Source organism: Psittacula echo, assembly GCF_963264785.1.
Source record: "Psittacula echo genome assembly, chromosome: 2".
In the NCBI taxonomy this organism is placed as follows: domain Eukaryota; kingdom Metazoa; phylum Chordata; class Aves; order Psittaciformes; family Psittacidae; genus Psittacula; species Psittacula echo.
Window position 1 is genome coordinate 64,017,471 of NC_137737.1, and position 15,051 is coordinate 64,032,521.

Sequence of the window (15,051 nt, forward strand, 5' to 3'; positions counted from 1 at the left end):
ATGAAAATTCATTATGTTTGTGGTGACTATCTGAGGGCAAAGGATTTAAGTAAGTCCCAAAAGGAAATGCTGGGCATCTATATCATATCCACCTACCCATCCCATTCCTCAGAAGTATGACGATTGCAGTTGCTCAGAAAACATTTAAGCTACAAAAAGGTACTAGCTGAGCTAAGGTGTCTGCTGTCCTAACTCACGGTGTCTTTGGGTTTTGTCACAATCAAAGTTTTTAGGGCACCCATTTCAAAACATTACAGTTAAACACTGGAAAATAGGAAAGACCAAAACAATTGAAAAATTAAAAAAAAAAAAAAATCTGGCTTGCAATCACACAACAAATAAGAAGCTAAAGAGCAGCTGGAGTCATTGACCATATCTGTATTCTGTCTTTGTAAGCTATAAACAAACTCAACCTTGGCTTCATCACACAGCTTCAGCAAAGAGGATCTTAAATACAGATTAGCTCCTCATGGGTCTGGCTTCGCACTAAACAAGCCTGTTGCATTGCTCCAGAATTGAGCCAGTTTATAGGAAGAGTGAAACACCAGAGAAGATGGGTTTGAGGGCTTAAACTGCTCATTACCACAACAAAATAAGCACAACCATGATGTGTATTTATGTAAGGGATTAGATAACTCAAACTGTTAGAAAGGTCTAATTTTAGCCATCTCTATAAGGACGTAACGATACTTGCATTTCTAATTATGTGCATATATATATATAATGGCCTTTAAATCTCTTCATGTTTTCAATTATCAACCACCTCAGGCTTTATCTGGATAAGTATATACTAAGCTCATTTTTAATATATATAAAATTACCTGTACAGCAAACAAATTTCTTGTTGAGCAGTCATAACTGACATCTTTCATAAGGTCTGAAATGCACAAATATTCAGGCATATGCAACAGCAACTTAACAACACACAGCTGTATAACATTACAGTCAAGGAAGAAAATAGATAACATTTGCCAGGCAAAATGCAAGCACTCAAACTAGAATTTAATATGATCATAATATTCTATTTTCTGTTATTATGCCAATGGGAAAAAAAAAAAGCATTTTAAAAAGTAAAAGGAAAAAAATATCCTTTGTAATTATCACAAGTGCTTAGAATTACAGTGTGAGTTCTTATTCAAAAGAAAACACGAATAATGGGACTACTCAGTATTGAGCTAGAAAAACGACTATGTCTCGCTGAGTAAACTCCTACCTCAGAATCTCTTTAGAATTCAAAAGCAACTTGATTAATAGGGCAGACATTCATAATTTTACATTTACATGACTAGATCTGAAACAATGACTTTCATTATGTGCTTAAAAATTACAGTGCTAAAACAATTGTTTAAAACTTGCACGCACTGGCTTTATTATAGCCTGGTTTAGTACAATTATGAGGTTTTAATTTCATAAAAAAGAAAAGAATGGCTTTAAAAGATTCTAAACAACTGAAAAGCTATCTGGTTTGCAGCTGTTTAGTTAAAGGGGTATTTAAAAGTGATCTGGTTAATATTCTGAGTCATCACAGCTGTCACAGAGACAGAAAGACGTCAAACCCCATGAGCACATTCAAAGCTACACCTTCATTGTCAAGTGCCCTGGCACAGACAATGCCTTCAGGCTCTGAATGTTCAAGCCACAATATAGGCAAATTGGCAATTCTCCTTTTTTTCAGTTGCTCATAGGAACAATATATTCTTATCTCACTAATATTTGGTTAATTAGTGCATACTCATAAGACATAAAAAGTATTGTCTTTCATCAAATAAAAATAGTTACATAGCTAATCTCTTATACAGAACTGAATTTAGAACAAGCATGTACTTTCAAAATGAAAGAAGCTGATGTCAATGAGAGTTTTCTTCCAAGTGTACCAACTTCTGGCTACTTCAGGTTTCTAGCATTTGAAATGCCTGGTTTTCAACTTATTTATTCAATACCCAAGTTTGCCTTATTTAAATCTCTGCTGGTTTATTTACTTCTGTTCACTTAAGATTACTTACTTTCAGGAGTGGAAAGGAAAGGTCCACCACATGACTGAAATACAGGCTCAGTTCTGTTCCCTTTGAAAATTATATTCAAGCTTACATAGATGGCACTAAATTTAAAATCATAGAATCACAGAATCAACTAGGTTGGAAAAGACTTTTAAGGCTGCACCTCAAGTACAACCTTTACCCCAGGGTTGCCAAGACCACCACTAAACCATATAACTGAGGGCCTCATCTGTGTGGTTTTTGAACACTTCCAGAGACGGTGAATCTACCACTTCTCTGGGCAGCCTGTTCCAATGCCTGATCACCCTTTCTGTGAAAAAATTTTTTCTAATATCCAATCTAAACATCCCCTGGTGCAGCTTGAGGCTGCTACCTCTCATTCTATCAGTTCTTAATCGGGAGATCGACACCCACCTGCAAATTACTTTGGTAAATCTTGAAGACTGAAGATGAGTGTCAATGTTCTATTCAATTGAAATTTAAGACTAACTATCCATAGGTTTATGCTATGTGTAAAAAAGAAGTTTTAAACTACTTGTAGAACATAATTATACCTTTTTTAAGTTCCTTATGCTTGTATCCATTTTCAGGATGAAGCTACCTTCAAAGAAGCATCACTCTTGGAAAACAATAAGTAGGTCAGCCACTGTTTTCCAGCATTTTTTTTCCAAAAAAAAAATCAATGACTATCAGATAACATGTCAACAATATCTACTATCATCAGGATTTTAAGTTTTTATTTAGATATATTCCCCCATAATTGAACTTTTTAAAAATGCACATTTTCTCAAAGTGATTTCTCATTTCCTTTCATGCATTCAACTATGAGAAGGAAGCTAAAACAGAAGAGTAGTGATGCCTAATGTCCTTTGAACTGTATTTTTTTTCCACACAGGTGAAAGCAGCACATATTGTCCTTATCTTTGGTGAAAAGAAGGGTTCAGAGAGTTCTTCCATTTTCTTTGATTTTTTTTTAATTTTTTTTTTTTTTTTTTTAAGGTGCCACGTACAGATTCTATGGAACAGAAAGAAAATAAAATGCCATTTTAAAGGAACAAACAAAGCCTATGTTTTAATCTATAATTGTATTGTGCATTGAGGGAAAACCACACTGCTTACTTTGTCACTAATTCTCTTTCATGCCATCATGTTTATGCTCTTTTAATTATCCAAGAAGCACTAGAATCTCACACTAACATGCTGCTTATTGTGAGAAGAATAAGTTGTCATGGCATACTGCCTTCTAATGCATGTGTCCAAAAGAGAATTACAGGATATAGTCACTTTTTCTTCCTTTCCTTATGAAGGAGTTCTGAAGTTCTTTGAGTGGTAACATTTTATTGGCCAGTTCTCATCATAGAATCATAGAATCACCTAGGTTGGAAAAGACTTTTAAGATCATCAAGTCCAACCATATTTTATTTTCTTCCCCTATACACATTGCGAGTGGTAAAAAGCTGAGAGAAAGGAGGTGATAGAAAGGCTTTCAGGGTCACAGAAACACTTGGTCTCTGGCTCAAGAAGTACTAATGTATAGGTAGACAAATGTTTATTTCCTATTTACTATTGACACCGGTCCCACTAAAAGTCTTAAGGACATGTCTTGGTCAGAGCCCTTAACTGGAAATGCCTAAATTTCACAACCTTTTTAAAAAATATTGCTTAGACACCAGTCAAATTTTGTTAAAGAACACCTTTACAAAAAACAGTTATCTACATTTTATCCAGTCTGCTATCAGAAAGTGCTTTGCCAAGTATAAAAAAGGAATATAAAAACCTGACAATATGTAAGAGTAGTAGTCCCTCAAAAAATTCACTTTTCCTGTCAAACATCACCACACTAATAAAAAAGGAACACTCTTCTCTTTTTAATAAACGGTTCATTACATTGAAGAGTTCAGATCACTTATTAATGCACATGAGTGACAATGTGAGTCATCAAAAATGCTAATTTGTGCATTAAATGACTAATTATAAAAATATTCCCATTTACTGATGGAGTTTTTTCACCAATCAAGCTGACTATCTCTCTCCAGCTATCAGTGTCAAATAAGTCAGAAGTTAATGAAGAATATTACAGCTTTTACAGTATTATCAGAAAAACTAGAACCACATTTGTCAACTAAGGCACTGTTACTGTACACTAACACTAAACAAAAAAAGGGTCCCTTCCCAGCTCTGTTTACTTTTAATTCAAACAAGTAGAAATTAGAAGTAAGCAAAGTGTGGCATATAACATAGCTTGTCTCTCTGTCATTCTTTTCACTCTATCACTAATTAGAAATAATTCCTGAAAAATATATAGATATTACTGTGCTTACCTTTACTGACTTCATGTTAGAAAGCATTGTGCATGGTTTGCAGGATTAGGTCAATAATCATCCATGACAATAGGCCCTTTCTTTAGGCAGATGATTGAAATAACAGTAATATTCCCAGGAGCCATTCTTCAGAGATTTCCAGCCTGATTTCATGGACAAAAATAGTTCATATAGCTTAAAAAGGTTTCTAAGCCTTTTCATGATTTTCCAAGCCTAACTAAAGCCTCAGAACCTTTTAGATGTTCCAACATTCTGGACCTACAGCACATGTACTACAACTTAATATAACAAAAACTACTTAATTAATTTGATTTGCATGGTATCTTCATAAGACCGGCACAACAGAGACCATGGGTCTTCATGTCAAAGTTAATGCAATAAGCAGCTCAGCAATTCTTTAAAGCGGCTTTTGTGATATTTGCAAGAAAGCTGTTCTGTTTCCCTGTTGCATCAAAGTGAGAAAATAAAAAAGATTCTGTTCTTTATCATCTTGTAGTAGAAAATACTTCATTGCATTAGAAAACCCTCTCATGCTCTCTCAAGGGCCACGTGAAGGAAGAAAGTGCAATGCACAGCCTGAGTTTATTGAGAGATTAGCTTTTGATGGATGGTATAATGAAAAATACAAAGCAAAAGCATCAGGAATTGTTTGCAAGAAGTTTAGGATACCCGTTTATTTTTATTTTCACTAGAGATTCCATCTAAGTTAAAGTAAGGCTTAGGCGAATATAAGACATGAAGAGATTCACACAAAGACAAATCTTGAAGCTTTTAATACCGTGGTGGATAATAGCAATGTTCTGAAAAAGATGTTTTCTGTCTCCAGACAAGCCTCCTTGTCCATGTCATAACTCACAAAAAAAGAAAAAAAAAAAAAAAAAGGGCTATTGCTCTGAGAGGGAGAAGGTACCTGTTTAATTATTCATATCTTACACATCACCTCAATATCAAAGCATGACATACCTGATATAGCCTCTTTATCAAAGGGATTATGAATTCTGTCTTGGCCTAAATTAAAGGTAATATTATATATCTAGTGTCATGGCATAAATCTTACTGGGGACAAAACAGCAGAGCAAAGCTGTAGAATGAGTGCTACAGTCTTGAACTTGCAAAACACATTCTGTGGGGATGGTCAAGAAACCACATGCTCTCCTCCATAACATGCACTGAATCATAGAATTGTTTGGGTTGGAACAGACCTTTAAAAATCATCTAGTTCAACCCACCTGCAATGGGCTGGGACATCATTCTCTAGACAAATCATTCAGGTTGCTTAAAACCTTGTCCAACCTGACCTTGAATGCTTGTGATCATGGGGCATCCACAACTTCATCAGGCAACATGCTCTCTGATCCTCAGTGTAATTTTTTCTTCTGTTTATCAAATCTAAACCTATTCTCTTTCAGTTTAAAAATGCTGCCTCTTGTCACTACAGGACAAGACTCCTCGTTTTATATACTGAAATGCTGCAATAAGGTCCCCCTGGAGCTTTCTCTTTTCCAGCCTGAACAACCCCAACTCTCTCAGCCTTTCCTCATAGGAGAGGTGCTCCAGCTTTTCAGATATCTTTGTGACCATCCCCTGAACCCACTCTAACATGTCTATGCCTTTCTTGTCCTATTTCTTTCAAGAGAAACCCAATTTTAATCATATAATAAACATACCCTTTCCACCACACTACACATTTTTAAACAGCTTCCCCTTTTATCATCATCAAACCTACAGAATTTGAAATCCTGATGGAATTGAACCCAAACTCTGTGTAACTTCTTGAAGCAGCCGTTACAAGGTAGGGTGTTGAAAAATAGAAACATCAAAGTATTAAGCCTCTTTTACTACACGTCCATGGCCAGAAGAAAAGGCAGCTCCAAAGCTGTGTGTCAGCAGTGGCCATTGTTCACCCAAGAGCACAACGCTCAGCACAGCCCATCAGGGCTGCCCCCGGGGCCTTAAGCATGCACTGGAAGCTGGGGCAGGAGAAGTATTTTTCATCAGGCTACTGACTGCCAGGCACACATATATATTATTGTAAATAGGGGGGAGGGTGGAAACAACCACAACGTCACTTCGCTTTCTAATTCAGAACATTCATCGGGTAGCAGATTTTTTGTGGGTTTTGGTGTGGTTTTTTTTCTTTTTAATGTAACTGACAAAATCTGGCAACAATGCACAGTGTAAAAAGTGACATTTTGACTCTAAGGGAGGAATTATCTGCAATTTGTTTTGAGCAGAAGCTTAGTTCATGTCAGATGTGAACCTCCAGACAATCATTAGTTTAAACTGCCTGCTATGTGTTTAAAAATTTCAGTCAATTTAGAACTGATCTGAATTGCAAATGGGATGGTAATAAGCCATTAGGGAACAACATATCTCTCTTTCACACTTGCAACCCTCTGCTTTAAGGGGCCTCGATTGCACTGAAATATGAAAATACCATTTTAGTCATGCGCATTGCTGACAAACATGGAAATGTAGGAGGTCCAGACTCAGAAAACGTTACTTGAAGAATACCAGGAACTGCCACAGGAGTGAAGAAATGTTTTAAACCCTGCTTTGAACAGCAAAACTCAGTTTGAACTGACAGCAGTCAGTTTTTCCACAAAATAAACAGACTGACTTGCTGATGGCACGGTAAAACACAAGCCTGGCATCTGACTAGTGCTTGGTTATTTTGATTTCTGAGGATCTGAGGCGTTTCTCATCCTCCAATGAAACCATTTTTGTGAATAAGTGTAGGCTTTGCATCACCTAAAGTTTTCTGCACAGTTACCTGTATTTCTTCAAAATTAGCTAACAACCTTGTGTGTTCGAATGAGTAAAAAGAATTATTTTTATTCTTGAGGTTTTTGCTCAAGAAGGGGCTTTGTGTTACACAGATCCATTGACTAAGATGACATCTGCACAATTAAAACAGTGAATACCTTTTACATGACAGCATTAAGAATCATAGGTCCTATCCAAGTATCTTTTCTCACTGAAGAACATCACACACTGATGTTTTGTAGGTGTCTCATAGATGGAAAGACTTTCTTCTACAGCCCTATTGCCACTCTTGAGTAGCTGTCACTGGTTTTTTACATGGTATAATACAAAATTATATACCTCATAAAACTCATCTATTTCATGGTTTACTGAGTCTGCAGCTGAGGCTGACTCTCTGCGACATCATATCGGCTGATAAGCAACCTACTCTCTATATTCAAGCAGACTCCCATGCAGCTACAATGAAGGGAGAAATGCAGACTTTTGATCTGCATCTGTAAAAGTTGGATGCTGGAAATTTAGTACCTACCAGTGCAGTAAGATATTCCAACACCATTGGGTACTCTTGCAGCCCTAGAGCTGAACAGTTTGCTATTGGGATTATGGGACTTCTTTCCCCCTCAGGTCTTATGTCTAAATACAGCCCCTACAGATTTTGTTTCTAAAGAACCACTTTGTTGAGGAGGGACTAGGCCAAAGACACCAGAGACCATGGAGACTGCAGAGTTTCACCCTGTAGGAGGTCTAGCTGACCCACATGCTGCTGTATTAGCACACACGCTGTACTGGATTTCTGCAGAACATGCCTTCATTCTTAGGAGAGCATTAAAGTGGATATTCCATTAATTCTTTCACGGCATATCCAGTCAATCCCATCTGCTTTTCAGTGATAACACCTTAAAATTGCTGACTGCAGGTCAATTTGGATATTACACCACATCTCAGCTTTCCTAGAAGGTTCATGTCAGCTTCTGTCCAGCTAGCGATATGTTAGAGGATTGCTTGCGCAGTGCCTTTATTGAACTACCATGCAGCAGAAAGGAAACAGACAAGGCCAGATAGGTCAAAGTTAGACTGCTGAGCAAGTGACTTTGCATAGGAAGAGGGGAGCTAAGCAAAGAAAATGCAACTCAGGTAAAACTATGGGAACAGACGAGTAGTACAAGAGCTTGACTAACCAGCTTCCAACCCAGGACTGAGAAAAGCCTCTCAGTATGAGGCTCTCTGTCTCAAACTGTACTGCTAGCACATAACTAAATCTGCATTTATATAGGCTAATTCTATTGACTCAGTCTTCTAAATCTTGTTGAATATACACATGTATAACTTATTCCACTTCAACACTTGAAAGAAATTCTATTGCATGAATACTAAAACGAAGGGGCAAAATATTTTCAAGATTCAAAATTTCATGTAAAAAGGCTCTAGCAATATGAATAAGCTTCATACAGGGGAAATCTGAGGTTTTGTTTTGTGTTACTTCTTCAAGAACAGTTATACCTAAAACTACTTGAGCATGCAAACTTTGCAGACAATTCTGCACCAGCAAAAGTAAAGAATTCTGAACTTTTTCCTGGGAACACAGCAGAGTACCCATCTCCCTCAAAGCCACATGAAGCAAATTAATCCTTTCCAATTATCCTAGCAAGCTATATTTGGGATAACAATTCCCAACTTTCATATTTACACATGTGGAGATTCCGCTCATTTTAGTGAGATAAAAGACATTTCTAATTTGGATCTTTAAAAAGGTCTGACATTCAGTATTTATTATTATAGCAAAGATTAAGAGCAGTCCTACTGAACTCCAATATTTAAAGACTTAATCCTTTCAGAAGTGATATTATGGCACAGGACGATTAGCAAATTCCCAGAAGCATATCTTTTAAGCAAAAAGTTTCCTGTGATAAATACTGAATTAAAGATGGTATTATATGTTAATTCAAATCGAATGGAGTAGCTAAATACTTCCAAATCTAAACTCTAGGTACTTACTTACAATCTCCCCAGAAAAGTAATAATGACAAAAAAAAAAAAAAAAAAACCAGGAAAAAAAAAAAAAAGAAAAGCAGCTTTCCTACCATTGTATTGTTTAAGCAAGACAGTGCACAGAATAACATATTCAGAATGTAGCAAAATATTGTAAAAGGAAAAAATACAGAAATCCTTTGCACTGTGCTCCTTTATTAGTGACTTCAGGCAGTTCTGATTTTTATGTCCTTAGATGAGATATTCAATATTCATTCCATGATATGAATATTATGAATATGGCATCATATGCCAAAGTTTATACTATAAACATATTTTATTTTACACACACAGATTTTTTAATCTACATAAATGGGTTCTTGCATGTACAAGTTACCCCCTGCAGATACACCAGCATAATCTGCCAGTTTAAAGATATATGCTATATAGGGAAACTGTTGAGTTCTACATATCTGTTCCATTTACATTTGAAAACTGACTTCCATGCAGAGGATTCTTATCCTTATTTGACATGTGGCACAGGCCAAAGATCTGCAGTTGTATTTACTGAAAACAAACCAATACAAACAGTGAAAGGGAAAGATATGAGCAACTTGGGAGATGTGATTTCTTGGACTTCTAAGCATATGTGTGTGTGATAGTCGTATACTTTCTGTGTCAGATATTTGGCTATCTAAATATTATTTTTCACATGACATAGTCCTGAGAATATGTAGTATAAATTATCATATATCAGTTATGAAAAGATAGTCATGTGAATGGAATTTGAAAGACAAACAATCATCTCTCAGCTGCAACTAAGCATAATCCTAACACAGAGTAATATTTTGATTTGGTTAAAGAAGACTGCTACAGGAATCAAAAGCTCAGACCTACATTCCTCCCTGGTGTGGATACTCCTGTTGACTTCAGTGGGATGGCTAATGTAATATAGTATAAACAATCAATGCTAGAGTTTGATCCCCAAAGAATACCAACACAGGTACATGATATTTGTGTATATAAAAGATACAGAAGAGAATATCATTGGCAGTAACACTGACCTGACTGACTTAAAAACAGAAATGAGGAAAGTTTTGTTCTTTGAGTCCCCAGTTGCATTGTATCAGCTAGTGGGTCACAGGCTTCAGCATGAAATAGAGAGAGACCAGCCCATCATGTGCTAGGTAAAAATTGACATAATACAGAGTAAATAATTCATGAGAGGAAAGTCTTTATCAGTACAAAACTGAGTAAAGTGGGGAGCAGAACTGTTCCCCCAGACTAACTAATATTCTATCTCTCAGTGGACTCTACAGAAAACCCAAAGATTGTTTGGCTCCACTGAAAGTTCACAGCAAAGTCACAAAGAAATCTGGTGTGTATGCTTCACTAGGACTAGATGCATTAGCTATATGAGGTTCTACACTGAGATTGTTCTCCATCAATGGATGTCCAACGGACAAGTTGCCAACATAAGGTTACCTTCATTCACCTTGTGCAATTCCTTTGGGGTAGTGGCAATGATATTAACTTGCCATAGTCTATAAGATAGCCAGGAAGTACAGAACTATAGTGCAAAGATATCCTTCTCTCAAATAAAAACAGGTGAAGACAGGTTTATGCAAATCAAGCTTTAAAAAACACAGTCCTTGAGAGTAGGTCCCTGCAGAAATCTTTTATATTGAAATAAATTTCAATCAACGTACTCAAATTTCAAATTATAAAAATTCAGGTTTTGACTCTAGATCTGTCCATATCATTGCTAATAGATATTGAAGAGACTTCCTAACCAGTAGTTCAAATGGTAAACACACTTTTTCTGGAAATGTCTTTGGGTGAAAATACCGATATGCCCTCATTTCATTAGAATTGTTTCTTAGCCTTTTCCAAATAAAGGACATGTAAAGATACATTCAAATTCTTCCAGAGCAGCAAATTCTCACCATAGCACCCCCAGAGGGAAGACAGAAAAATTTTGGAGCCAAAGTCCCACCTCTTAGAGAACTGCTGATTTTGGAGCACCCAGCTGAAGTCCATCCAAGCTACTTCGTGGTGTCCTGTTGTTGGATCCATGCTATGTCTGCTGTGGTAGATAGAACCTGCTCCCATAAAGCTGGAGCTGAAAGTGGTGTTGTATATATAAGAGGTGATGTATAAACAGAGACTTGCACAAAGCCTCATATGGTTTCCACAAAACAAAGATGGAAAAACTCACAGCAGCTTCTTCCCACAGCTACCACCTGGATGCAGGAATGGGGAAATCTGAATGAAGACTGTCTCCTTCATGTACCTACAGAATTCAAAATCCAGCCCTTTATTTTCCATCCTCCAAACGTGGCTTTTATTCAGTCAAAGAATGACACATGATAGAATGTGCGTGGATATGAGATAACACGTGCCCTGAGGCTAATTGCAGAGGAAGGTGAACGTAACAACCCCAAATGTGAAGGTGAAGACAACGATTGAAAACATAGTTCATCTCACGGAGACGTAAGCTTACAAGTCCTGTTACTGTGAACATAAAAAGTCCTGAACAACCCCAGCCTCAAAAAAATTCCTTTTCTTGATGAATCTGTATAAAATGTTCTACCCTTACTGATACAAAATAGAACATAAAGTGGACAAAAATCATCACAAAAAAGCTGCTTTTAAAGCTTACCAGATCATGCTATGGTAGTATACAGAAAGGAATGGTTATGTTTCTGGATCACAGAAACAGTGAAGACAGTGTTATCAAATGTCTTCTCGGAGACAGAATGTAGTGTGAAGCCTTAACGTCTTGCTGGATGTCACTGTGGTCACTGCTGTCCTCTCTGCTTCATTCATTTTGCTGCACTGATGTGTAGGTGGGACTTGCTTTCAGCTAACATTTATTTTCATTCTATTTCATTAATGCATAATGTTAAATTTTCGTATTCTTGCTAACGTGTCCAAGCTTACAAACTGTCAGTCTTATGCACATAATTTTTCCCTCAGTGCTATGACATGACTCAAGAAAGATGGAATTGGACACACAAATAAGGGTTTATGTGAGTAAGACCAGGTCTCATGCCTTGAAATGTATATAAGAAGGTATAAAAATATTTTTTCTTAAATAAATATATATTTTTTAATTAAAATATGTAAGGAGTTACCAAACTATACTGGGAGCTCCTGTAGTGGGTTTTGCTGCTCTGCCAAGCAACAGACAGGTAAGTCCTACCATGTTAGCATTTACAGTAAAGCTACTTTGCAGGTTTTCTTCTGCTTCATAGTGACTTAGTAAAATTTATCTGTTTCATTCTTGAAGAGCTTTTACATAGAAAAAACAGCACTTGTTATTCAGAGACTGACACCTGTCTTCCATTCCTTCCCCTCCACCTCTAAAAATGCAACCTGCGAGAAAGACATGTAAAATCTCTCAAGGTATAAAAGAAGAGGTTTTCTTTGTTTTTAATAGTGAAAGGTGGTTTGAGCTGGGAGTGTTAGGGGGTTTTGATTGTTTGTGTGTTTGCTTTGTTGGGTTTTTTAAACAAATTAGCAAAATAAAAACTTCGGCAAATGGTAAAAATCCATTTCTCTACAGTGTGAGAGACCTACAGCATAGCTGAGTACCTAGTAACTGGCCATTCTGTACCCGGTTATGTTGGACAAATAGAATATATCTAAGAAATGGTGAAATATCACTTGAAATATCAAGGACTGTTTCAAGACAATAAATAGCTCTGAGGACAAGATATCCACTGGAAAGGCAATGCATCTGTCCATGTATCTATGTGCCTCATATGACTCTAGAAAATATTCCTCATCTGTAATAGCACCATCAGGACAGGATAATGATTCATGTGCAGAGCAGCAATACAAAAGATGACATATCTTCATGATTCAAGCAGGTAGATAGTGCGATTACAAAGCAGCCAGTTGGCTCACTGCCTGGAGCAGCTGAAGAAGGCTGTTGGGAGAAGTACCGAGAAGCATAGACTTCAGCAATGTGGTGAGCAAGCAGAAAGTCAGCAGTAGCCTGGATCCTTCCTATTGAAAAAAAATGAGAAAGATCAGCGGTTCAGAGGTACTTATGGAGCATGCACTATCAGAAGAAAAGAAGATTGTGGGAACAGATATGTGTTCTAGGGGTTAACATTGAACACAGCTGTGCATTTTGCTGGCATATAAGCCTACCATACTCAGTGAGGTGATTTACGCAATGTAGAATACTGAATCATAAATAATCTAAGTCTGTTAACATTAGTATTAGATAGGTGATCTAAACCCAGTATGCATTATTTTACTCATCATTACATATTTATTCCTTTATCAGATTTTGTTTAAATGAGCTTCACTGAACACAAAAGACCTGAATAACTTGATATGTAATAAATGTGTCCTTGTAGCCTTATTATTTCCTCAGAGAAAAGAATATAGTTAGATTAGCTCAAACGACAATTCACTGTCTTATATTAGGTTCACTAGGTTACAGAGGGAAACATTCATGCACTCTCAAATGAAACGGTTCAAAAAAATGACAGAAGGTATAGTTAATTAGTTTACTGGACTATTCAGTCCTTGCATAAAGGCATGAGCTCTGCTTTAGTGAAGAAGCAAGCACTGACAGAAGTTAATGCCTTGGAGAGTCTTCTTTAAACCTTTTAGACTCTTGTGAAAATTCTAATTGCATTCATATGAGATTTCCTGTATTTGGTTTAACAGGGGATTGATCTTATTTCACCTGGTAGGAGTTTTTCAGCTAGAAAAGGGAACCAAATAAACGGAACAAAACACAAGTGGATGATATGCATCAGGAGCAATTGCATACGTGCTCTACAAAACACCTTGCAAAAATGTTACTTGTCGTAAAGGCACTTATGAGTGGCACAAAAAATGACAAATGGAAAAAGAAGACAGATGGAAGAACAAAGAAGCAGTGACACAGTTGGTCAGTGTGATAGGCAGCATTCTCAGCACATCCCTAGTCTGACAGCTGTCAAAATTTTAATAAACTTCACAGGAAAAGAGAGTTTTAAAGAGCCAGCAAAGGAAAATCTCTTACAAAAAAAGTGAGGTGAGACAAGCTAAACATCAAAAATCCATGAAACCCTTCACTTCTAAGGAAGTAAAAATAAAGAAATTATTTGTTTTTCTGGTGTCTAGATTACTCAGTCCATACCCCAGGATGACACACTTTCTTTTCATTCAGTGATGGTCTGTATCGTCTTAATGCAATTGAAGAAACCCGTATTTTTACTTCAAATTCCATTTCTTAGAAAATTGACATGCCGTCCTTATGAGAAGAAAACTCCTTTTGCTCTGAACACACGTTTACCATCTCCAGGCACGCCAGACATTTGCAGAGTGTCAGCTGTGAAGGAAACATGAATATGTTCACATGATCAACAGCTGCACTGTGAAAATGCCTGTGGGGATGGGGAAATATTCTAGACCCCTACCCATCAGCTCTACACGCTGTGAAGCGATTAAAAGAACAAGCCTAAGACTTACTAGGAAACTCAAAGTTATTTAGGAAAGAAAAAAGACAGGAACCAATGTTCTATGACATTCAGAAGGGCTGAGATTATATTACTTAAGGCCTCTTCTACAGCAAGAATTCCTAACAGCACCCTTTCTTCAGAATTAATCTAAAATAAACCCTGCACTTTGAAACAGTGGTATTATGACCCATAACATTGTCTGAAAACCTATCAGTAATCCTTCTAGCTATATACAGAACCATATACAGTTTTTCTGAAGCTAGTGAATATTTTGTGAACTCTTACTTCATTTACTAAACCAGGACTAAATACAACAGGCTTTCCAAAACAAGGCCCCATCATTTAGTTCTTCATTTTATATCCAGAACTCATTAGGACAATATTTGCAGTCAAATCATAGTCAATTAAAATGCACATTTAAATAGTATGTTATTGTGTTGGCAAAGACTGAATATAAAGAGACTTGTGCAAAATAAATTTTGATGTACAAATGAATACTGAAATTAGTATTGCTGTTTGCTTCTCTTTAGT